Raw genomic sequence first — 27,016 nt, forward strand, 5'->3', positions numbered from 1 at the left:
TAGAACACACTTGCTTAGGTTTCAGAATGTGTTCATTAAGATTCTATTTCATTTTTTTTAGCACCGTTGCTATGTCAAATCTTATCCTAGGTTTATTCTCATATGCTTCCTTTCAAATTCTATCTGCATTTCTGAAGGAGAAATGATACTCTCAACTTACAGATAACCAAAATTAAAAAACCTTAGAAAGATAAATTATGACTTGCCATAGGCTGCAAAGCCATTAAATGACAGATCAGGATTCACTAAATAGAAATTAATAGATCATCATTAATTCAATATGTATTTATTTATTACTTACTGTCTGCTGGGTATTGTGAGGAGTATGAGAGAATAAGATGTAGCATTGGCCTCAAGGGGCTCCCCATCTAGGGAGGGGGATACACACTTACATAGAGACCATATCATGTGGTACATTTCCTAATAGGAATGCTGACCAGAGATTCTGTGTGTACATGTGTTTGTTTTCAGAGATATACTGCTCTCCATGTCTTCTACATTTTTGACAAGAGTGGTAGTGATGCTGAAAATCACAAATATCCAGTAAATCAAGCCGTCATAAAGAATATTAATGATAGGAGTGTAGGCCTCAGGCTGAAGCTTTATTACAGCTACTGGGAGGCATACAGAAGCCATCGAGGAATGGAGGGTAGGCTGCTCCTGCTCCTGCTCCCTTGGCTGGATGTGTATTAGAGGGAGTTGGCAGAAAAATGCAGGACTTCTCGAGGGAGAGGACAGGAGGTAAAGGTGTGTCATTGTCGAACAAGAAAGGCCCCACCCACAAACCCAATTGTCTGCCTCTGACAGGTTGAGTTCCACCCTGTAAACATCCTCAGTCCTTTCATTTGACTATTTGAGGGTGAGAATGTAACTCTCAGCCTACTTGGTGAAGGGAGACTCAGACTGAGTGGGGTCACAGCACAGGGCGCTGCCTTGCCTGGTTTTATCTGAGCCAATCACACCTCTCCTAGCCACAATCTGTGGTCTAGCCCCCTTTGTCCAGGAAGAGAAAGAAGAGCCTCGAGGACCGGCCTAGTCAGGTAAGATCAAGTGGCTTGTCACTGGTTCTGCAGAGATGGGTTGTTTCTCTATGAACCAGTTGCTCCTGTCCCCTAAGCTGAGTTTCTGGTCACCTCCCCCACTGACTTGCAGTTTGGTTTAGGTTTGTAGTTTTGCATTACCATGTGAAATTCCCCTATTCTTCCGTACTGTCCAGGGTTGATGAGGTTTGTAGACTAGCATTTTTTAGCCTATAAAGCCACTTGACATACTTATCTATATATTGATTTTGATCTTAACTGCCCTATAGTGCAGTAGGATGGGTATAATTTTCTCCATTTGGTGGCTTAGTGAACTGAGGCTTGGTCAATGGAAGTGATTTGTTCCAATTGGATCAGCAGGCTAAGGCCAAGATTAGATTTGATTCCTTCTTCCCTCTTCCTCTATTATAGAACCCAGCAGGTCATACCTTACCCCCAAAAGCCAAAAGAAGTGAAAAGCCTTTCTGAACTGTTAAATGGCAAACAAAAGATGATTATTTCTTTGCAGGCAGTTTGAGAGGGTTATTTTTGAATTCATTTGAGGGAAATTTTATAATGATCTATAGGTCCCATCAGACAGTGCTGTTTTTAGAGAACAAATGAGGGCATGTATGTAAAGGGGAGTTGTAAACTGAAAGGTGATAGGTAAATGAGAGAGTGATGACTACCTGGCGCCTGAGACATCCTCCAGATCTCTGTATAAGCAGGTTTTAATTTGGGGCTAAATTACGCTCTCTGAATGTCAGAGGCAGCGTAGTGAGGCACAGATCATACAGGCCCTGGGGAAGTGTTTTAGCTTTTCAGTCACACTGTGGTTTGTAGAAAAGCAAATCTTGATGGGGGAAAACACCCCCAAATCCTCTCAAATTGACTCGTGCAATTTCCTCTCTTGTGACAGCTATCATCATATCTCATTGTTCTACAGTTTTAAGGAAATCTCATCTTCAGTCATTATGTAGTTTACTTTTTGAGATGCTAATTTTAGCTATCATTTTTCTTTTCATGCTCAAAAGGTTATATCATTCTTAGTTGTGGAAGGAAATGTTTTCTCTGTGTGTGCATGTGTGTGTGTGTGTGTGTGTGTGTGTGTGTGTCTGTTTGAGTTTATTATGACAGTGCCAATATTCATCCCTTGGGACCACCACAAATGCAGTGGGTTGTAATGCTACATAATCTTTGGCAGACTTCTATATATTCATTTTTTTTTTTTTTTGAGACATAGCCTTGCTCTGTCGCCCAGGCTGGAGTGTAGTGGCGGAATCTTGGTTCACTGCAGCCTCCACCTCCCGAGTTCAAGTGATTCTCCTGCCTCAGCCTCCTGAGTAGCTGGGATTACAGGCACGCGCCACCACATCTGGCTAATTCTTGTATTTTTAGTAGAGATGGGGTTTTACCGTGTTGGTCAGGCTAGAACTTTTACATATTCTTAGTGTCTTTCTGGCTGTAAGGATCCTGAACAAATCATTTAATCGGTTACCTTATTCAAAACAGAGAAACTGAGGCCCAGAAAGATGAAGTGATATGCACAAGTCATACAGCCAGTATCATTGGAGCTATAAGTCACATATGGGTCTCTTACTCTTTCATTGCCCACAGTGTGTAGCGAATGGTGCTGGGTATCCCAAGCAGAAGCATTAGCCATGTCATTTTGGAGACTGTAACCAGATGTCCTTTAAGATTTCTTCCAATTAAGAGTTTTAGGGCACTTTGGCCTTTGCTTAGCATCTACTGGAGATGGTATCATGCCCTTTCGAGTAGGGATATTTCTCAGAGAAGCTTCTGTCTTTATTGACTTGGTTCTTCTGGAATATTCGTTTCAGCCAAATGTTAGAGCTGCTTCTTAGATATCAGATGGGGAGATGGGCAAGAAGTGGTGGCCTCTTCATTTTCTTCATCCTGTCTGGATTTTGATATTTTCTGGGATCTTTCTAAATACATGTCACTCAGTTCAATACTTTTAAAACTTGAAGTGATAGTTGATGTTTTACTCAACATTGTTTCATCCAATGGCAGCGTCGAGTCCGAGAATTCGTTTACTCCAGAGGTTGCAGAGCAGCAGCCACAGGTGAATCCAGCATGCAGATGTGCTTTGCTTGTGCTGCCATGTTAAACAAGATAAAACTAGTTCCAAAGTGTTTGATATCTAGGAAATGTCCCGTAAAAAATCCAGATATCTTGTTTTCAGGAAGATCAAGAGATCTGATAATGATGGACCCACATCCCCACATGGGTAACACCTGTGCTGGGGCTGGGCAGCATCTTCTTCCTGTAGATAGAACATATTTTCCCCCATCCTCCACAGCTCCCATTGTACCTGATTTAGGCTACCAAGTGTTTGAATTTTCTACTTCTCATCTCTTGCAATCTCTTAGGTATTAGGATTCCTTTCAATCATTCTCTTTCAAGGGAAACCTAGTTCTACATAATGACAGACCAGGCTACCAGGGCACCAGGGAAGAGATGAAGTTAATTATTTGTCCCTAACCTCTCACTATGTAAGAGGGAGAGGATATATGATGACTTCAGTAGAACATACCGTTGACTCTGATACCTACCCAGGATATTTTCTTTAGCTAGCTATCAAAACTCAGTGACTTGAATGTTAAAGTATTAAGCAAGATGACACTGCTGCAGCATAATATTTAGGTGCCTACAAAAGAATAGGAAGGACAGTTGATACCTGCAGGGTAATCCTCTTTACTCAATGGATCAATGGCATAAAAACAAGAAGAGAAATTATTATGTGTGATAGCACATGGATAGCAATATAATGCCCTGTTTCCAAAGAATCCAAATTGCTGAAATATTGGAAACTAGCGTAATGATATGCTTTCTATTATTCACTCACTAATATAATAATCACCTTTTGGTCACCTATGGTGTATACAACCCTAAGCTTAGGGATTTAGGGGTAAAGAGTAGAGACCCTTTCTCAAAGGGGCTTACCATCTAGTTTTGAAAATGTATACACTAATAACTACAACACAAGACAGAATATGATAAATATTTCAAGATGAAGAAGAAAGCAGATGTTGAGGTCTCATGAAGATGAGATTTATGGCAACTAGGTAGGTTGCCATCAGAGATAATTATAAGGATGAAATGGCACTTGAACTGGGCTTTGGATTGATAGACATGAGAAGAGTTTTCAACAAGAGTTTAAGTAAACTCCCAAGTCAGTACTATCTGAAGTATATTTGAAGGGCAGAAAGCATTTACTATGGCTCAATATAGGGCCAGTGGAACTGAAGTGGAATGAAGCTGGAAATCTGGGTCTTCACCAGATACCTGGGTGCTAAGTGGCAGGCTCAGGGCTTCAGATCAGGCACAACATGGTGTCTTTGATGGGCATTACAGCTATTGACCAGACATCAGTTCATGGTTATTAGCTCATTGTTATCCGAGTTCGTAAGTTGGCAGTGACAGAAGGTCTATGTAGGCACACCTTAGCTCTACATTAGGATTTTCAGAAGTAACAGAAAAAATAAGAACGGGATAGAGACTTATATGAATACAATAGACAGTATCATGCAAAGTGAGTAAGGCAAGGTGGTGCTATACAGTGGAATTAGAAAGATGGATAAAAATATCTTAGAAATACATTAAACAACCTATAAGATTCATTTAAAAATACGGAAAAGATTTCTCTGTCTCAAGAAAGTCTATTCGTCTGGATTATCTGAATGTTAGAAAAATGATGATGCACAAGTTGAGTTCTTAACTTGTGGGATGTGAGGAGGTTTTTAGTATGTAACCCTTGTCCTTTGGTCTGGGAAGCTGTCATTCTATAAGGAACAGGCATAGAAGGTTCTTGGATGTCCTGACCCTGGATTCCTTCATAATAAACGTTACTGAAAAATCATAAATATATGCATATGCCACTATGTTTCACAGCATTCCTGGTGGGTGAAGGGAAAGCTTTTGTCTTGCAAAAGGCTACACTGGTCACCAGAGCAATATTTAATGTGTACACAACTCCAAACACCAAGGCATTTTATAAATAACCAAACTTTTCTCATTTTCAAGTGTATGATTGTGTGCGGGATTGGCTTAGAGTTGTACTTACATCTCAGAGTTCTGTGCCTCAAGAGAGGTGTGTAGGTGATGTGACACAGAGTAAAATGAGATATTTGAACAAGATTCATTCATTTTAAACTATTTATTGAACAATACTTCAATTCAAACATCTATTCAAGTTTCATTCATTCAAAACTATTGAATATCTGTTCTAAGTTTTGGAATAAAATTGTGTCTTTTCTACAACCCCATAAGTAGTTCTGGTAATAGCAGCAGTGAACAAAAATAATAATCTCTTTATTCAAGGAGCTTACATTTATAGTGAGACAGAAAATAAACAAAACCATTCAGTAAAATATATAATGTATGAGATGTGGAGAACAATAGAACAAAGAAAGAGAATAGAAAGTTATGGAGAGCTAGATTTTGGAGAGGGTGCTTAGGGTGGAATGAGTCATTATTTGAGTAAAGAACTTAAGGATATGCAGGAGTCAGTGAGGCACTAATTGGGGAAAGAATGTTTCAGGCAGCTGGAACAGGAAGCGCAAAGACTTTGAAGTAAGAGCTTGCCAGCCTGGCATCTTTGAAAAATAAGGCGTGGAATGAACTGAGTGGAAAGATCTTTGGATTTTAGGGGATGAAGTTAGAAGTTAGATGATGGTGGAGTGAGAACAGGGAAAAGTGATAATGCAGAACCCTGTAAGACACAATAAGGACTTTGAGTTTCACTCTGATTGAAATAGGAGCTATTTGCAGATTGGAGCAGAGGAATGACATGGTCTGACTTACGTTTCAAAGGCATCCTTCTGTCTGTTGAGAACAGATGAGGTGAAGTGGGGAGAGAGGTGGCAGAAGAAGAGAGATTCTTAGGGAGTTATTGCTGTAAACCAGATGAGTGATGTGGAAGCTTGGATGAGGACGTAGTTGGTTGTGTAGGAAAGAGAATGTTTTGACTCTAGTGACTGACTTATAGAATGAGGGATAATAAGACAGATAAATCAAGTATAATACTACAGTTTCACCTGAGCAACAGGTAGAAAAGAGTGGCTTTATTTGAGATGGAGAAGATGGTGAGATGAACAAGTTTTTGAAGGAGTATTAGGAGCTTATTTATGGACAGGTTAAGTTTGAAAGGTTAAGCTGGGAGTAAATATATAAATCTGGTATTCAGTGAGGATATCAGAGCCAAAGATAAAATATGGGAATCATATATGTATGTATGTGTATGCATATATATGTATATACATATACACATATACATATATGTCTGTTTATATATGCATATACTTATATATGTATATACATATATATGGTATTCACAGCAATGAAATCAAATGAGGTAATCAAAGGAGTTAGTATAGATAGAAAAGAGAAGAGGTTTATGGACTGACTTCTGGGATGCTGAATGTTTGAGTTTAGAGAGGTGCAGTGAACCCAGTCAGTGGTGTGCCAAATGGGAAGGAGGGTGGTGAGAATGGTCCCATGCCAGCAGAGAGGGGTATTGTATCACTGAAATCGCTTACAATCTCTAGCACAGGGTAACAATGAGAATAATTCGTTTCATTTACATGTTCTGTAGACAATGCACTCCTTTATTATCAACACGTTAGAACAGAATATTCTTATTACTTCCTCTTTCCTCCACTTCTCTCAGGTTCTATTGGAACCCAGAAAGGAGATGGAGGAGGAGCAGCCAGCATGCTGGGTGGACACTAGGTGAATGTGGTGTGTCCTGGGAGTAAGGCAAATGAGTCTTCCAAGGAGGAGAAAGTGATCAGATGCTGCTGAGAGTGGAGTTGGATGATGCCTGAGAACTGAGCATGCAGCACTGTGCTGGCACAGGCTCAAGACAATGGGAAGAAAGGAATTGGAGATTGTGAATATAGATGTTCCTTTCAAGGAGCTTATTTGTAAAAGAAAACGGAGAAAATGGGCACCAGCTGTGAGGAAAAGAGACAGGCTTTCTATTGAGGTGGAGGAAAGATAATAGAAATATGCTTTCATGGGCCAGGCACACTGGCTAATGCCTTGTAATCCCAGTACTTTGGGAGGCCAAGGTGGGGAGATCACTTGAGGCCAGGAGTTCCAGACCAGACTGGCCAACATGACAAAACCCCGTCTCTACTGAAAATACAAAAATTAGCCAGGCAGGGTGGCAGGGATCTGTAGTTCCAGCTATTTGCAAGGCTGAGACACTAGAATCACTTGAACCCGGGAGGCAGAAGTTGCAGTGATCTGAGATCGTGCCACTGCACTCCAGCCTGGGCGAAAGAGTGAGACTCCATCTCAAAGAAAAAAAAAAAAAAGAAATATGCTTCGTAGAGTTTGTAACTTGATTTATGTATGTAGACAGAACATTTTATCTTATCTTTCTACAACCCTGTAAAGTAGTTCTGGTAAGAGTTTTCATTTTTTTCAGGCTCCAGAGGTTGAAGTCAACTGCCCAGAATCAAACAGCAAATTAATAGCAGATGGGATTTCAACCTGATTTCTAAAAGTTGAGCTCATTGTTCTCTTCACTGCCTTACTCTACTCATAATTTTGGAGATAACTTATAGCTTTAGAACTTTCTATAACAGTTTTACTTAGCCATGGTTTAAGGACATTTTCTGAATCTCAGGAAACTCACACTTCTGAGCGATGTCTTCTAAACTGATGATGATTTTACATGAAATGGAGGATGTTTGGAGCTCTAAAAAGGAATTAGATCTCAGTGTCTGCATCAACAAAAACTTGCAGTATTTGGAAAGATTCTCCCAAGTAGTGTCAACATAAGACTTCAGGTTGAACAATCTACATGGCTGGAGGATGGGAATACAGTTTTGAATACCTTTACTCATGGACTGATTCTCACATTAATGTCCACCTCTAGTAGTGCATTTGTGTCAACTTACCAACATCTATGATATATCCTTATGCTGTCTGATGCTTTCCGTCGACTTGAAGGTCGTGCACCGTTAAGATTCTTTCTTTTTACATGGAGCTGCAACCATACATTTCTGGGTCTCCAATTCTACCTGGTTCTCAATTGGGACATTGCTACTCTTTATAAGCAGGCATACACATATCATTTTGATCCAGAATGGAAAGTTTTGCACACCATTTGTCACTTCCCCAGTGGTGGCTCTCCTCACCCATTGCTGAGATCACCAAAAGGTAACTTCCTAGAGTGACATATAAACCTTGTCTTTCAGCCACAGATTGTACTGAACACTTGGTGTGTCTCTGGTGGTTTGCCTTGTGGAAGAGCTCCTAGATCCATAGGTATCCAGACAGCTCAGTGTGACTTTCTGCAGTTGCACTGAGAGTGCCCCTACTACACGCTATACAGATTATTGCCTAATGCTTTATCTAGACATCTTGTAATCTATTTGTAGATCTGACTCTTTCACAGACAATTACTCCTTAAGGGAAGAAATTGTATTTGCAGGTTGCTTTCTACTCTTCGCCTCTTTCTTTTCCCCAGCACAGTACTTGGCCCAGATAAGTTTTCCCCAAAATGTGTTTGAATTAATCAATTAAATGGAGCACTCTTTTATGCCATTTAGAGTTGCACTAGGGAGGTTAATGTAAGTCACCCAGGAAAAAGGGGGAATACCCAAGTTCAAGACATTCTTATATGCAGAATTAATTAATTATGCAAATCAAATCTACAACTGTATTAGTCCTTTATCACACTGCTGGTAAAGACACACATGAGACTGGGCAATTTATGAAAGAAAGAGGTTTAGTGAACTTACAGTTCCACGTGGCTGGGAAAGCCTCACAATCATGATGAAAGGCCAGAAGGAGCAAGTCACATCTTACATGGATGGCAACAGGCAAAGAGACAGAGCTTTTGCAGGGGAATTCCTCTTTTTAAAACCACCAGATCTTACTCGCTATAATGAGAATAGCATGGGAAAGACTTGCCCCATGATTCAGTTACTTCCCACTGGGTCCGTCCCATAACACATGGGAATTCAAGATGAGATTTGGCTGGGGACAGAGCCAAACCATATCATTCCACCTCTGGTCCCTCCCAAATCTCATGTTCTCACATTTCAAAACCAATCATGCTTTCCCAACGGTCCCCCAAAGTCTTAACTAATTCCAGTATAAACTCAAAAGTCCACAGTCCAAAGTCTCATCTGAGACAAGGCAAGTCCCTTCCACCTATGAGCCTGTAAAATCAAAAGCAGGTTAGTTACTTCCTAGCTACAATGTGGGTACAGATATTAGGTAAATACAGCCATTCCAAATGGGAGAAATTGGCCAAAGCAAAAGGGCTACAGGCCCCATGCATGTCCAAAATCAAGCAGGGCAGTCAACTCTTAAAGTTCCAAAATGATCTCCTTTGACTTCATGCCTCCCTCCCAGCTGCTTTCACAGACTGACATTGAGTATCTATGACTTTTCCAGGTGCACAGTGCAAACTGTCAGTGCATCTACCATTCTGGGGTCTGGGGGAGTGACCCTCTTCTCACAGCTCCACTAGGCAGTGCCCCAGCAGGGACTCTGTGTGGGGACTCTGACCCCACATTTCCCTTCCACACTGCCCCAGCAGAGTTTCTCCATGAGAGCCCCACCCCTGCAGCAGACTTCTGCCTGGACATGTAGGCATTTCCATACATCTTCGGAAATCTAGGCAGAGGTTCCCAAACCCCAGTTCTTGACTTCTGAGTACTGGCAGCCTCAACTCCAAGTAGAAGCTGCCAAGGCTTGAGGCTTGCACCCTCTGAAGCCATGGCCTGAGCTCTATGTTGGCCCCTTTCAGCCATGGCCAGAGTGGCTGGGACACAGGGCACAAAGGCCCTAGGCTGCACACAGGATGGGGACCCTGGGCCTGGCCCACAAAACCACAGTTTCCTCTTAGGCCTCCCAATCTGTGATGGGAGGGGCTGCTGTGAAGACCTCTGACATGCCCTGGAGACATTTTTCCCATTTTCTTGGGGATTAACATGTGACTTCTTGTTACTTATCCAAATTTCTGTAGCCAGCTTGAAAAATCCTCAGAAAATGGGATTTTCTTTTCTATTGCAGTCAGGCTGCAAATTTCCCAAACTTTTATGCTCTGCTTCCCTTATAAAACTGAATGCCTTTAACAGCACGCAGGTCATCTCTTGAATGCTTTGCTGCTTAGAAATTTCTTCTGCCAGATACCCTAAATCATCTCTCTCAAGTTCAAATCTCTCTCAAAGTTCCACAAATCTCTAGGGCAGGGGCAAAATGCAACCAGTCTCTTTGCTAAAACATAACAACAGTCACCTTTGCTCTAGTTCCCCACAAGTTCCTCATCTCCATCTGAGACCACCTCAGCTTGGACCTTATTGTTTATATTATTATCAGCATTTTAGTCATGACCGTTCAACAAGTCTCTAGGGAGTCTCAAACTTTCCCACATTTTCCTGTCTTCTTTGGAGCCCTCTAAACTGTTCCAATCTCTGCCTGTTACCCAGTTCCGAAGTTGCTTCCACATGTTTGGGTATCTTTTCAACAGCACCCCACTCTACTGGTACCAATTTACTGTATTCATCCATTTTCACACTGCTGATAAAGACATGCCTGAGACTGGGCAATTTACGAAAGAAAGAGTTTTAATAGACTTAGAGTTCCATGTGGCTAGGTAAGCTTCACAATCATGTTAGAAGGCAAGGAGGAGCAAGTCATGTCTTACATGGATGGCAGCAGACAAAGAGAGAGAACTTGTGCAGGGGAACTCCTCTTTTTAAAACCATCAGATCTCCTGAGACTTAATCACTATCGTGAGAAATACTTGCCCCTATGATTCAATTACCTCCCACTGGGTTCCTCCCACAACACATGGGAATTCAAGATGAGATTTGGGTGGAGACACAGTCAAGCCATGTCAACAACTTTGGAAGCCAACTAGTATGGTTTATTTTACTCTTTAGTTAGGAATTCAAAAGTTGCATGATTAGTGTGTCCATTTTGAAAATTTTGTATCATTATTCTTACCTATTAATCCTCAATAATATCTGTAATGAAGACCTCTTGCTGAGCAGTAAGACGAAGATGAAACTGATATAAATGTCTGCTTATACATGCACACCCCAACTTTCCAATCTCACAACTTAAGTAGTCCACATTAAAACAAATATCTGACTAACATGTTTTAAACAGTTATTTAGGATTAAATTATAAAGTCCTCTGCTAACCTGTGAGAAAATGGACCTCCAGGTATTCTACTGAAACTTAAATTGGTATAACATTAGGGTGGGGGAGGAATTTGGCCATACATACCAAGATTCATAAATCTACATACTCTTTGATCCAGCATTCCCACTTTTGGAAATTTATACTGAAAAAGAAATTTAAGGCTTATAAAAAGTTTTACCTACAAGAACCCTCAGTGTGTCATCATTATAAAAGCAAGTAAAAAGGAAGCAATGTGAATAATTAACAATATAAATTAAATGATAGAACCTTATACAGCCACTATTATGTCATTATAGGAATTTATTTATTTATTTCCAGATTTTATTGAGGTATAATTGACAAATAATAATTATATATATTTATGGTGTTCAATGTGATGTTTTGACATATGTATACGTTACAAAATGATTACCGCAATCAAGCTAATTAACATACCCCTCACCTCACTTAGTTATAATTTTTTTGTGTGTGGTGAGAACATGTAAGATCTATTCTTTTAGCAATTTTCAAGTATAAGAAAATTATTAACTAAGTAGAGTGGCAACTACTACTACTACTAGTGGAAAACAGGCTTGGAAACGGAGTGATTCTTGGTGAACTTTGAGCTCTATTAGTTACTAACTGTGTGACCCTGGGCAAGCTCCTTAATCTTCTGAGCTTTGGTCTCTTAATCTGTAAAATGAGGATAATTATAGTACCTGTACCATTGGGCTATGATGAGTTTGAAATGAGACAATGCAGATAAAACTATGTGCATGACACATGTAAGTGCTTTGTAAGCATTGCCACCATTGTCGATATTGGTATCCTTGCATGTATCAAGTGTAAAAGGCAGTTTGTGAAACAACACTGACAGCATAACTCCTTTGTTTAAGTAGAAAAATGATATTATGAACAGATAAATATAGAAAAAGTCTTCAAGTATATACACAAAAATTATTTACTTTCATTTTCCCTGCATAGTGGGCTTAAGGGAAGATTTCTTTTTCCTTCTTTTGCTCTTATGTACGGTCTACAAGATAATAAGAAAAATTAAATGAGGCCAAATAATTATTAAGATCAATCTCTCTAAAGCAACATTTAGCAAAGCAGTAGCTCTTTGCCTGTGTTATCACTGTTGTCCTCACTAAAATCTTCCCATACTGTCATCATCAAGGCCACGTATCCTGCAGTTGGCAACGTTAGACTGATTACCTCTGTGTTCTTCTTATCCTCTGCCCTTGTCCTTCTGCCATCCCCTGCATGGTGTACATCATACACATTTATTAAGTATCTATTCGGTTCAGAACACTCAGTGTTAGCAGTGGGGGTGAGATTTGCAACAGCAGAGAGGATGGGATCTTACCTAGTGGAGCTTATAGTTCCCTTGGGGGAAAAAGGCACTTCCCTCGGCCTGAGTGTACTGTTTCATCTTGTTGTGGAAGTCTGTCTGTCCCAGTGGGTTTGCTGGTTGGGGAAAGCCTTCTAAGGAGGTAGAATGAGTTGGCTCAATATCCTTATTTGGTGTACTTTCAAAACCAAGTGCATTTTCATGTCCTACACATACAGTGATCTCTGACCTGGATGTAGCCCTTCCAAGAACTTTGTGTCACCATTATCTTTGATGGGTTTTCCTTCTATGATTATTTACTTATCTGTCACTTTCGAAGGTGCCAGTTTGGGTCATTTTTTTTTTTTTTTGAGACCTGATCTCACTCAGTTACCCAAGCTGGCTGGCAGGACTGCAATAGCACAGTCACGGTTCACTGCAGCTTTAACTTCCCAGGCTCAAGCGATCCTCCCGTCTCAGCCTCCCAAGTAGCTGGGACCATGGGAGTATGCGACTCCAGCTGGGTAAGTTTTTGAAATTTTTTGTAGAGATGGTGTTTTGCCATGTTGCCTAGCCTGGTCTCAAACTCCTGGGCTCAAGTGATCCCCAACCTCGGCCTCCCAAAGCGTTGGGATTACTGATGTAAGCTACCACACCCAGCCTGGCTTGGTTATTTGAAACAATATTTCAGACATTTTTTTTTTTTTCCTGTCAGTCCTAAGGATTATCTATGTCTAAAGCAAAGAACACTAGAAAATTTAGAAAGTTATAAAAAACAGAGTAAGAATAATCCAGGAGCCAGTGAGCCAGACAGTATTCGTAACACTTTGCTGCATGTGTTTCCAATGCACATGTGCATTGGATGAATTATTCTACATCTTTTAAACCTTCTCCTTCCAGAGATAAACCCCCTTTAACATTTTAATATGTTACTTTCTTACATTTTTCTTTGCTTATTTGTATATTTTTCAGGATTTGAAGAACCATGTGGAATGTATAGCTTAGGACTCTACTTTTTCACATAGCAATATTCTATAGATTTTTATTTGTCATTTAATTATCTTTAAAAATACGATTTCCAAGAGTTGTATTATACTCCATGATAGATACGCATACCTCATGTGATACAATAAGAACCTTTAATTTTAAATATTTCCAATTTAAATTTGATACTAAAGTCATTAATGCTTCTACTAGGCTCTAAGCTTTAGGCAGCAAGTTATTTTTAAAAAATTTATCTTTGAATTGTAGTTGCATAGTGAATAGCCAAAGATAAAGTCCTTGTTCTATGTGAGATAAACACTAAATGGAAATTTTCACTATGTAAAAACATCCAGAAAGTTATGACTGGGTTATTTCATAAACTGGAGAAAAGTCAATGATGACCCAAAGTGTTGTGGTTGGTGAGAGTGAGAGGGGAATTTTTCTTGGATTGACCAGGTCTAACTGGAAATTTGCCCAGGCTAGGAAGGCTGGTCCTCTCTGAAGTGCTGATCTCATCGCTGGGAGGGAACAGCTAATGAAACCAGACAGAAAGTCCCTACCGTTCAATGTTTTTTTCCTTGTGGAATTAAAACAAAACAAAACAAAAACTAGTAACTTGTTCTTTCTGATTTCCTACCCTTGGTACTCTTAAAGACGCAGTTTTCTGCAAACGTTTAACCATGAACTAGCAACTTTTGACTTACAGTAGGATAAAGATGGTAAAAATCAATATATTCCAGTTCTTTTAGTCTTATTGTTTTTGATATTTGACCTATTTTATAAATGACCTGTAAGAGCTCCATCTTGTATTAGAATGAGGGCTCCACACCAGACCTGAGTAGAGTCCTAGACCAGAATAATTAGAGAGAAAATTGAAGTGGGGGGCAAGTAGTTCAATATTCTCCTAGTACATCTGAAAAAATAAAAAAGACAACCAGAGAAGAAATGGATTGTACCTGAACCTGAGTTTCCTGATGCCTACTTCTCCAGGGATTCCCCACCATCACGAGATTTCATATATTCTGCTCACAATTGTTCCAATTCCTCTAGCATAGATTCAGTCAATTATTAGACTTTAAACTGTTTTGAAATCCTACCATAATTTTTAGGCCTTTAGATTCATTTGTTCATCTAATTTTTTTTTTTTTTTTTGAGATAGAGTCTCACTGTCACTCAGCCTGGAGCAAGCACAGTGGCAAACATTTCAGCTCACTGAAACCGTTGCCTCTCAGGCCCAAGTGATCCTCCCACCTCACCCTCCCGAGTAGCTGGGATCACAGATTCACACCACCACACTTGGCTAATTTTTTGTACTTTTTGTAGAGACGGGGTTTTGCCATGTTGCCCAGGCTGGTCTCAAACTGCTGGGCTCAAACGAGCCTCCTATCTCAGCCTCCCAAAGTCCTGGGGTTATAGGCATGAGCCACCCCAGCCAAGTTCTCTAATGTTTTTTTTTTTTTTTGAGATGAAGTTTCACTCTGTTGCCCAGGCTGTAGTGCAGTGGCGTGATCTCAGTTCACTGCAACCTCTGCTTCCTGGGTTCAAGTGATTCTCCTGCCTCAGCATCCTGAGTAGCTGGGATTACGGGCGCCACCACCATGCTCAGCTAATTTTTTTTTTTTTTTTTTTTTTTTTGTATTTTTAGTAGAGACGGGGTTTCACCATGTTGGTCAGGCTGGTCTCAAACTGCTGACCTTGTGATCCGCTTGCCTCGGCCTCCCAAAGTGCTGGGATTACAGGTGTGTGCCGTGAGCACCCAGCCTCATCTAATTTATACTGTCCTATAAGATGTGTGGATCTACTTGACATTTGAGAAAACTGAGGCTGAGGGGTTTAAATTGTCACCCAAAGTCAGGTAGCAGGTAAGTTGCAGAGCCCAGATTCACACTCAAGTCTTTCTGACTCCAAAGCTTTCTCTAATATGATGGTCTATTTTCTGATAAAGGTATTGATTGTACGAAATGAATCAATTTTTATCTGAAGTGCTCCTTATCCATTACCTTCTGAAAGAGTTGACTTAATTAATTCTCCAAACATTTGTGTCTTTGAGTTGTAGTGAGTAATCTTGATACATCACCTACAATGTTGTATTTAAATCAAAAGTAAAGACATATTACAGGCTCCAATGGAGGAAGTTATAATAAGTTGTCTGGTTCAGCAACTGATTGACTGAACTCCCAAATGGAGTGAAAGCTCAAAAACTGAAAACAAAAAAGAATTGAACTTCTGCAGAAGTCAACGAAATAAAAAGAAAAGATAAAGAAAAAAAGAAAACCTGTTCAATGCAATACAAGTAATGTTACCTCTATTAGAGAACAGATGCATTTCAAGAAACACTGACGTCAGAAAATTCATTCGAGAGTTAACAGATGTGAGGACTTTACGGATGTGTGCTGGGACATGGATTCCCTTTGGCCAGGCATTTTCTTTTGACCTCTTCTCTGAGGAAGGTGGGTTATGCTATGACTTCTAGCCCATTTGGCACAATGAAGGAGGAAAGGTGGAAAATATTTTATTCTGTTTTGTTTCCGACCAGCGTTTTTGAGCCTAGCTTGTGTTGGGGTCCAAGCTCTAGGTCCGATGGGTGTGGAATCGCTTGTCTGGATAGCCTTTCTTTACTCTCCTGTCTCCCAGTCATATGTTTAAAACAGTCACTGCCATCTCTCCCTTTTCCTCCTCCACATCACTTGTGGTGGTCTTCTTTTGTAAGAGCAGAACTTCTGCCAAGCCCTGTGCAGTCCACCTACAACTAAGGGCTTTGTTCTCAGAAGATCTGTTCATTGGAAGTGCACTCTGCTTATCTCTAAGCAAACATTCCTCCCTCCCTTTTCCCTCAAATAATTTACATAACAGGTTTGTAACTTCTTGGCCTGCATAGCACTTTCATAACTTCTTGTAAGATAAGTCTTGCCCAAGAGACACTGTCTGTCTCCATTCCTCAGAAATACTTTTGACTTGTTTTCCTGTATGCAGGCTTTGCATATCAGTGGGCAGATAAAAGTCATTGACCAATAACTCAATTATCTGTGTACAGGAAATAGTCTCTATTTGGACATTAATTTTCATCTTGTTCTGACTTTGACTTTTGAAGATTTTCTGAAAGCCAAACTTTAATATATTTCCTTTACAAAATAGAATATTTTTTTCCTTGATGGTGAAAGAGAAATCTGCAATGAAAATGTAGGCACCTTTTAGATTTTTGAGTATTTTTACTGGAACAAATGCCTTTTTTTTCTCATTTGTTACTTTTTATAACATTTTCATTGTAAAAAATTAGAAAATATAATTTTAAGAAAATCTGTAATTCCATTACCCAGAGAAAACTAATGTGAACATTTTGGTGGATAACCTTGTAAATGTTCTTTTATATATATCTATATTTTATTTTTGTAAAAACTATGATCATGCTATGTCCTTTTTATAGCTTGATTTTTACAAAATGCCACAGATATCTTTCTATTGTATTTGTACAATGTTAATTATAATGGTTATATAATATTCTACCTAAACTACATTTAGATAGCTGTCAATTTTCTGATACTAAAAATAAAATAGAATTGTTATTTTTTAAAAAATGGAATAAGGGATATCCTTGGATTTGCCACTAGGAGATGATGAGCAAAAAAAATCTAGTTGGAGAGGTCACTTATTTCAAATGATTCCTCTCTTTTCACATGTTCAAGTATACCAGAATAGCTTGTGATAATATGCTGGCTTGCCCCATTTATGTCGTGGGACATAAATCTACAGTTAGGTAACATCATTAGTTATCCAATGTAACGTGCTTCAAGATACCTATCCCGGAGAGGGGTGTTGAACTAGCACATGAGGCCTCTCCTAAACTGAAGATTCTTTTTTTTTTTTTTTTTTATTTTTATTGTGCATAGCGTGCAGGTTTGTTACGTATGTATACTTGTGCCATGTTGGTGTGCTGCACCCATCAACTCGTCAGCACCCATCAATTCATCATTTATATCATGTATAACTCCTATTCTGTCACTTCCAAGTGGAGAGTTAGTTTTAGCTGCTCTCTATAGCTTTTTCGAATAAGTATATCCACTGACTATGCTTTAGTGGGAGATTTACAGAGTCACAGTCAAACAGCAATGGCATTTGGAGCCTGACATTACCTATTTTAGGTGGGATGCAGGAGAAGAAATAAGGAATAATATTAAGTAGAAATAGTTTTGATTATTATAAATTGGCTATAGCCCATTTAAAAGGGAAGATAGAGCTTCTCTCATAGTTAACAGGGAATACATTTTAGAGTCACGTCATTTAGGTGATCCCTTTAAGCACTATGCGATCTCACCGATGAAGTTCTTAGATACAGAGATACTGCCAAACACTAATGCTGTGAACTAACCCACTCCTGGTGAAACCTATATCAAAAGAGAAGCTCTAAGGAATAGTCAGACTTATCCATTCACTTGAATTTCTCTATTCACAAATAGGACATATTATATAAGTCACAGATGTTCTTTCACTGCCTTTATGTTCTGAAAGATTTCTCTAGAGGCAGGAATTGACATAGTAAGCATGTTCACAGGTGATGTGGGCAGCCTCAAATTCTGGCCCCGTGAGCTTCATTTTCTACCTGGTCTCCCTGGCCTTCTGGGAAGAACTGACACATCCCTGGTCTAAACACATCCCCTCTCCTCCCTGTCACCCCCACCTCTTGCCAATAATATTGACTTCATCAAGATAGATAAAAGCTTTACCTCAAATCACTGGGCAGCCTCACTTTCTCTGTGGCATCCTTCAGGAACTGCCAACAGCCTCTGCACAGATATTATTTTATTTTATTGCCCCCTACTTCTATGATAATAATGCTAATAGCTCTTCAAAAGATGCAGGATCAAGGCACTTCATCATCTACAGAGTACTTTCACAACTTTTTTCATTTAATCTTCACAAAAATTGTGTAGAGTAAGCAGGCCTGGCATCAATGTGCATATTTTTATAGATAAAGAAGTTGAGAGATATGATTACAACATACATGTACATTTAATATATAAAGATGGCATTACCAACCACTCCTCATAATACGTGCTTTGATTAATCTTTCCCTGATCCATATTCCTACTCCCCTCTTAGCTGCTTTGTGATTGAGTCATGCATTTACAGAAAGGCTGATCAAAACCAAACATCATCCCTTTGCAACGAGCCAGCTTTGAGATAAATATTCACAGAAGCAAGGAAATGCGAGTATCACAGGTAGGTCTTTTAATTTTCTCAGGACATTTACTGTCTATTCTGGCTAATTTTGGTCATTGCTTTTTCAGTAGTTGTAGCAATTCACACGTAAATATACATACATTCTTACTTTCAAATATTATGATCATATTTGTGCACATATGTTCATATACAATTATATTTTCATATATGCACTTTTTTGTTTTGTTTTCTTATGGAAATATAGAAAAATAAAAGGCTATTTGTGACAGATGCTGCTGTTCTTCATCAGTCTTTATCTAACTGCCTTCAGCAAGAAAATATGAAAGTATTTTTTAGTTTTCATTTTTTAGCATTCTGAACTGCCCACTTTTATTAAATCATCTTAGAATGAATCTGAATGTCATTTTAAAAAGTATTTTCCTCTTTCCACACTTGTGTTCTGACCCTTATTACTTTAATGAGAGCTACCCCTATTGTTCTAGTTCTCTTGCCTTTTCTCTCTCCCTGGGTGGAGCTCTCTGGATCTATTTAAATCTTCCTGGCATCTTGTAGAACAGGCTAAATTCTAGTTGATAACATCCTAACCTAGGTGGAGTGGAAATGGGTCAAAGTAACCTTAGAATGATATTATTTGAATGCCTTCTTGCATCTAATTATTTTCTCGGATTTGGTGTCTTGTTTGGCATTCAGCATTTTAGGAGCTTAATGTATATTTCATCATTAAAACACAAATAATCCTTCAGTTACAGTGCCCTACAAGATAAGAAGTTAGCCACCTCTGTTTTTAAGACCTAGGCTGTCCTTCCTGGTCTTGTTCCACCCCCTTTTGAATGCTTACTCCTGAATATTGCCCATTGGTTTAGGATAAGCCTCTTCTCTAGTTCCTTTATACCTAGATCCTCTTTCAGGGAAGACTCTGATATTCGTCACTTACCCCTCAGGGTGGTTTTAGGCAGAAGCCAAGTGATTCCTTCTTCTGTCTGTCTCTAGTGATGCAAACATTTTCTGTGAAAGACATTATAACTGAACACACTGGGCTGCACAAAGGCTTGCAGATTTTGTAGGGGTCCAGGAGGGACAAATCGGGGTACAGGAAGCTCACCAAGCTCACAATTTACTCATGGAGCCCAATTACAAGCAATAACTAAAGAACTTGTTGACAGAAGATCATGATGCCTGAGAGCATGGAAAAATTGCATTTCTAAATTGCCATTCATGTTACATTTCTGAGAACTGTTAAGTTTGAAGCCAGGTTTAGAAGAAAGGATTTCAAATCTTCTCTTGTCAGTTCTAATTTCATAATACCTGAAGAGAGAGACTCTCTTAGCTAAATTCCCTTTGCATTTTCTGTCATGGATGCTCCATGTAGTAAAGATATTTATTACTGATTCATTTTTCAGCTAATACATAATGAATACTTTCTAAGTGCTCTACTTGGTGCTGAGGATACCATAGCAAATAAAACCTGGTCTCTATCATCGAGGAGCTCATGTACTAGTGAAGAGGATGTGAAAGTTAAGGCAAGTTAACAGGTAGTTGTAATACAGTGTGATTAGTACTCAGTAGGCAAAAATTGAAAAGAGTAAAACTTAAGGACATGAATTAGAAGGTCTTTATAATGATCCTCAAGAGATCAAATAATTTACAGTTATTGATAGATGAGAATTTACTCCTGTCATTCTGTGAATTGCTTTCTGGTTGTTTTGTGTATCCTTTGTTTCTTTCTTTCTCTTTTATTGTCTACCATTGTGGTTTGATGGTCTTTTGTCATTATAAGGTTTGCTTCTTTTTTTTCTTTCTCCTTTGAGTATCTATTCTACCAGTGAATTTCATACTTTTGATGTTTTCCTAATAGTGAATATTAACTTTTTGCCTCCAGTTGCAGGACTCCCTTGAGCATTTCTCGTAAGGCCAATCTAGTGGTGATGAACTCCCCCAGTTTTAGTTTGTCTGGGAAATACTTTATTTTCACTTCATTTCTGAATGATAATTTGGCTGGGTGTAGTATTTCTGGTTGTCAATAATTTCCTTTTAGCACTTTGATTATATCATCTTCTTTTCTCCCTGCCTGTAGGGTTTCTGCAGAGAAATCTGCTGTGTAGTCCTACAGGGGTTCTCTTATATGTGACTTGATGTTTTTATCTTGCTGTTTTTAGAATTCTCTCTTTGTTTCTTTCACTTTTTTTTTTTTTGTTTTTTTTTTTGAGATGGGATCTTGCTTTGTCATGCAGATTGGAGTGCAGTGGCGTGATTCCATTTCACTGCAAACTTGAACTTCTGGGCTCAAGCAGTTCTTCCACTTCAGCCTCCTGAGTAGCCAGGACTATAGGTGCATGATACCATGACCAACTAATTTTTAATATCACATGGAATTGGAGGCTTGTTGTGTTGCCCAGATTCTCTTTGACTTTTGACAGTTTAACTACACTGTGCTTTACAAAGAACCTGTTGGGTTTAATCTATTTGGGTACTTTTTTGCTTCTCAGACTTAAATATGCATATCTTTCCCCAGACTTGGGAAGCTTTCAGCTATTGTTTTATTAGATAGGTTTTCCATACACTTTCCCTTCTCTTTTCTTTCTGGAACTTCCATGATACAAATATTTGTTCACTTAATAGTGTCTATAAGCCTTGTAAGCTTTCCTCACTCCTTTTCATTCTTACTTCTTTTTTTTTTTTTTTCTCTGACTGGGTAATTTCAAATTACCTATCTTCAAATTCAGAGATTCTTCTGCTTGATCAAGTCTGTTGTTGAAGCTCTCTATTTTATTAATCAACTTATTCAGAATACTGCAGGATTTCTATTTGATGCTTTATGTATGTCTAGTATCTCTGTGCAATTTCTCATTCATATCATGAGTTGGTTTCCTGATTTTGTTGAATTGTCTTTCTGTATTTTTTTGTTTGTTTGTTTCTTGTTCCTTAAGAGGATTATTTTGAATTCCTTTTTCTGGCAATTCATTTATTTTTCTATTTATTGAGGTCTGTTACTAGATAATTATTATGACTTGTTGGTGGCCTCATATTTTCTTGCTTTTTCATGTTTCTTATTCACGTGTTGCTGTCTGTGCATCTGGTCAATCATCTCTTCCAAACTTTCTAGAATAGCTTTCATAAAGAAAGTTTTTCACCTGCTGTTATTTTTTTGCCTGCTGGTTGGGAAGGGTGTGGCAACTGATTTTCTGCATAAGTGCAATGGTGTGATCTCTGTGCAGCTTCTTTAGCTGTATTCAATGTCAGTAGTAAGTGTGGGCACCTCAGTGGCCTAGGCTGTAGAAGCCTGTGGCCGTGACAGCATAGGTTGTTGGTTGTTAATGTTTTAGGTGTCAAGGGCTTTGGGGTTCTCCTTTCCTTATTTTTCCTACAATGGAGGGCCTTAGCCAAGGAGATCCCTTTTGGTACCAGGTCTGACACAGCCTACAAGTAGCTGCAGTGGTGCTGGGTTCCAGGTACAGGTAATCATAGCAGCTGTGGTGCGAAGGTCCTGGGCTTAGTGTTACATGGACCTGTTGTGACACCTAGGTCTTTGGCTGCAAGTTTTCTCTCTTTGGCTGGTTGAATATAAGTTGCCCACAGAGCCAGGATCTGTGACTCTGCGGCATCTCCTAGCAGCTCGGGCTCAGGGGTCTGGGTCATGGTTGTGATTCTACCCATGGGTGGGAGCTCAGAGTACTGGCACATCTGTGGGGAAAAAGGAATGTTGTAGAGGTTTGGACCTGCAGAGCAGAGTATGGTTGCAATTTGGAAACCTGTGCTAACAGGGCTCAGTGGCAGCCTGAGTCCCAGGGAATGAGATACTGTGTAGTAGTAACTATAGACCCTGGGGTTTCAGGGCTCAGCAGTATCTCAGACTCTGTGAGGCCAAGTGCAGTGGCAACAGTACCCTAGAATGGTGGAGCACGGCTGTTACTTGAGCCCTGGTGCTGGGCAGGGAACAGTACAGTGATGACTTCACTCCCCAGGAAGAGGGGTGTCTCAGCAGCTAAGATACCTCTCTAGGGGGCTAGTCCAGCTCCAAGGGTACTAGACTTATTTGGCTTATAGAGGAGGTATCTCAGCTCAGCCACTGCTCTGTTTCCTTGGAGCATGGGGTGCTATGTCAGCCTAACCCTGAGATGCAAAGCTACTCAGCTTCACCAGGGCACTGATTCCCTAGGGGGTGATGTGTTGCATCGTCTCAGTCCTGAGGGTGTGGTGACTGTTCTGGGCTGCCCAGGCACCATTTTTCTGGGATGCAGGGTGCTGCTGCAGCTTAGGTACTGGGGTGCATGACCACTCTTGGTGGTCAAGGCCCTGTTTCCTGGGATGAAGGGAACTGCTTCAATTTAGACACTGGGGAGGTGTGGCTTCTCTTAGTGGCTAAAGTACTATTTCCCAAGAGGCAGAGTCCTGCTTCAGCTCAAGCTGAAAAGGCAGAGGGAGTGGTAGGTGAAGTGGCTTCACCTCTGCTTGACCCAACAGAGAAAGCTGTAACAGCTGATTGTGGCTTGGCTTGAGGATATCTGGGCACTGGTCTGGGGTGGTTTGGCCGTAGCTTAGCCTCAAGGATAAAGGAGAGCCATGACCACTTACTGCTAGAACAAGACACACTCCAGCCATAGTTCTAATTCAAGACCGTGTAATGCAGTAGCCCTGTGGGCCACAGGGGGCAGGGCACAGTGTCAGCTTCTCCTCTGGAGGGAGCACAGCTTTGTGGACTCCAGTCAGCTCCCACAGCTGGGCTTAGTGCCTGTGAGGACTGCAGGGGATCCCAGGGTTGAGATCTGTTGGTGTCCAAGGTGTTGATGGGGATTCCTAGGATCCTCTTGCTTACTTCCTCATTGTAGACAGAAGTTCCTCCTAGTTCCTAGCTGATTCTGATTAAGGGATGGAGTGGTAGAGGCCTGACATTTCCTTCCCATCTCTACGTAACAATCCCAAGTTTCTGTGTTCACCAGGGTTTCTGTTACTCCCCTGATGCACTTTGATGCTCTTCCTTGGTTAGTTTCATTAAAATGCAGTTGTTTATTTGTTGTTCTGACTGTCTTTGTAAAGAGTAGAGTGCTAGGGGGCTTCTAGCCGGCCATCTTGCTGACATCACTTATCTCAGAGAGCAGGTTTCTCTTGCTTCATAGGCCAACGAAGCCTTCTCAGGGATTCAAGGCAGTTTAAGCAGAAAAGAAGATCCTGAAACCCTACTGCTTTCACTAATTTACTTTGTGACCTTAGGTAAGTCACTTCCTTACTCCCATCTGAGGATCTAATTTCTTATTTGTAAAATGAAGATGTTGAGTTAGATAATATCTAAAATGTTTGGCAGTCTTGTTGGATTTTATCATGTAAGACTAACTAAAGAGCCACTTTGAGAAAAATAATCCTGTCACAGTGCTGGTAGCATGCTATTTCTTGACCTCAGTGATGATTACATGGTGTATTAATATCTGTTATCATGGTACTAATAAAGACATACCAGAGACTAGGTAATTTATAAAGGAAAGAGGTTTAATTGACTCACAGTTCCACATGGCTGAGGAGGCTTCAAAATCACGGCAGAAGGTGAAGGCGAAGCAAGACATGTCTTACATGGCAGCAGGCAAGAGGGGGCATGTGCAGGGAAACTCCTCCTTATAAATCCGTCAGATCTCGAGACACTTATTCACTACCATGAGAAGAGCATGGGAAAGACCGGCCCCCCCTGACTCAGTTACCTCCCACTAGGTCCCTCCCATGACACTGTGGGAATTCTGGGAGCTACAATTTAAGATGAGATTTGGGTGGGGACACAGCCAAACCATATCACACCAGTGTTCTTATTTTATGATAATTCATTGTTCTGCATATTTATGGTTTTCTGAGTGCATGTCATAGTTCAATAAAATTTTAATTAATAAAATCTTCACTAGAATAATAGAGGCTGGAGCTTTTATTTTGAGGGGAAAAATACTATTTTTAGAACTTAGATGAATACTTTCCATGAATTTTATAAAATGTATGTGTAAAAAGTCACAATTAGCCTAACAAGAAACCGAGGTTTTGGGGTCACTTCCTTAAATAAAACTCCCAGGCAGGAACATCTGGTTGTGGAATGTTTGTTCTCACTGCCTGGCACGAGGATTAATTCTGGGAAGGTAGTAATCTCTGGTAGGCATTAATCAACACACTCCCCTGGGATGTCTCAATAACCGGGACAGAGGCTTGTTTTAATGCCTAGGCATTGACACCACCATGCTTCTGAATCAGCAGATTCCAAATCAGGGATTCTGTTTAGTTTATAGAGAAAATAACAAAGGCTACTGCAGGTCTCAACTGTTGGCGTTGGTTGCTTTTTCTGATCTCTCTGCTCCTTTCTTATTCATCTATATATGTAGAAAATATCTGGGTCCTTACAGGCTCTCTGAGTACATTATCAGGACCAGCATATTTAACCTTGTGTGTTGCTCTTTCCTCTCTTTCTGTATTTTTCTCTCTGTTTTGTATGTGTGTGTTGTTGGGGCCAGGGGGCTGGTGATTTAATCTTATTTATACTCCGCAGAATGCCACCACTTTTCCACCCCCTTTCTGTCCCACAGTCTTTAGGGTCAGGCCAGTTGCAAAGTAGGACACTTTTGCTATTGCCTGAGATAAGTCACTCAATTCAATATTTGACTTACAGAGTGGTTTTGTTTTACTTTTTCAGCTGCTTCTCCTGCCAACTCTCTTCTAATTCACAAATCCTTATATAGGTTTATATTAATAGCTGGCCATAGAGCTTATGTCTGTAAGGGAATTTCAGTATTGGACAGGGGCTGTAAAGGGGAGAACCCAAGAGATCTGGATATGTAGATTAAGTAGATATGTTTCAAACCAAAACCAAACACATAAACAAGAAATAATTTGTTATTCTGAGAAGAGAGAAGTGAGAAATAGATGAATGATACAATACTGGACCATACACAATGTGACACTCCTCTCCATGGCCTCTCTATATCTTTGATAAAGTTGTTAACCCCATGAAATTCTTAAGGCAAGTGGAATTTTTACAGTGCCAAGGCTAGAATGTGCAAGTGGGTTGACTGTGAGAAAATTCTCAGCAGGTGTGGAGGGGATGGCAGACAGAAGGGAATACAGAGAAAGTGGGAGAAGAATTTCAGATTCTCCTCCCATTGTGAAATGTTAGTTTTCACCAAGTGTAACCAGATCTTCAAGGGATTGGGTTTGGGGGTGGGCAGCTGACATCTCAGTTGCACATACCATATTACCTGCCACTTTTGGAACACACTCCTCTCACACCTCACACATTTGCCTGGAACGTACTCCACCTACCCTCTAGTGTGCAGTCAGCTCTGAGGTGCCTTACTCCACACCTCTAACTTCCCACACTTGCATTCCCCTCTTCCCACTCACCATCTTCTGTCTCTATGGTATTTCGTGCACACACTCCTATCACGGCTCTATCACAAAAGGCTGCCATTATCTGCTCATGTTTCTGTCACCTCCACTAGACTATCAGCTTCTGTAGATTAAAGACTGTGGTATGAGTTCCTCTGTGTGTCCGTGAGAGAAGATGCTTTTGTTCGTGCTTTAGCACAGAACTTCATTACTCGGTTCACAAACATTTACAGAGCACTCGCTGTGTATGAGGTAATGTGCAAAGATAAAACAAATATAAGCCTTGTCCTTCCAATCTGAAGCACTGCTGAGAAACAGGCAGGGTATCCATTCATCCATCCAAGACATTTAAACTTAATGCCTGCTCTATAGAATGCCCATACTAAGTGCTGGACTGCGAAGATTAGTGCAGCACAGTTCCTGCTCTGGAATTCCTCATGGCCCACTAGTGAAGACAGGAAAGTAAATGGTGATTACAGAATAGTAGAATCAATGCCACAGGAGTCAAGAACTCAAGTGCTATCATAATCCAGACTGGATGAGTGGTGGAAGCATGCCCTCAAATGTCTAAGAAAATTCATCTCAAGGGATCTGTAATCCCAAAAAATTCTCTAGTCAGTATCTTTGTCTTTATCATTTTCTCCTTTATGTATTTTTGAGAAAATCTCTCAAAAAATCAATACATGGTGTGAGAAGCTCAACAGAACTTTAAATTATTTCCTTCTTAAGTATAAGAATAGTTCCTGAGGCTCGAGCATGTCTCTGGCCCTAGACTGAGTGAGATGCCCAGCTCTCCACTATGCATGTCCCAAGCAGCTCTGGGATTTTTATTTGAGTGAGAGGGAAGTCATAAAACAACACCCTATAATCTCCACAATAGGCACCCGAATTCATGACCGTTATCACAATCTTATTCCTGTGACCCTACAGCTTTTGAATCACAAGAGAACTAATTTGCTCAGTTGGAGTCCCATGATGAAGA

General features: G+C 40.1%; 1 protein-coding gene across 1 annotated transcript in view; it reads left to right on the plus strand.

Annotated features, from left to right (window-relative positions):
* Positions 1-882: 882 nt before the first annotated feature.
* The window catches only part of TPRG1 (tumor protein p63 regulated 1), a 143,298-nt gene continuing 117,164 nt past the window's right edge, over positions 883-27,016 (plus strand). Inside the window, exon 1 of the mRNA XM_011961603.1 lies at positions 883-1,040. The gene's annotated coding sequence lies outside the window, so the exon portion shown is untranslated. The remainder of the gene's footprint in view (positions 1,041-27,016) is intronic.

This window comes from Colobus angolensis, unplaced genomic scaffold, assembly GCF_000951035.1.
Source record: "Colobus angolensis palliatus isolate OR3802 unplaced genomic scaffold, Cang.pa_1.0 Scaffold56, whole genome shotgun sequence".
Lineage (NCBI taxonomy): Eukaryota > Metazoa > Chordata > Mammalia > Primates > Cercopithecidae > Colobus > Colobus angolensis.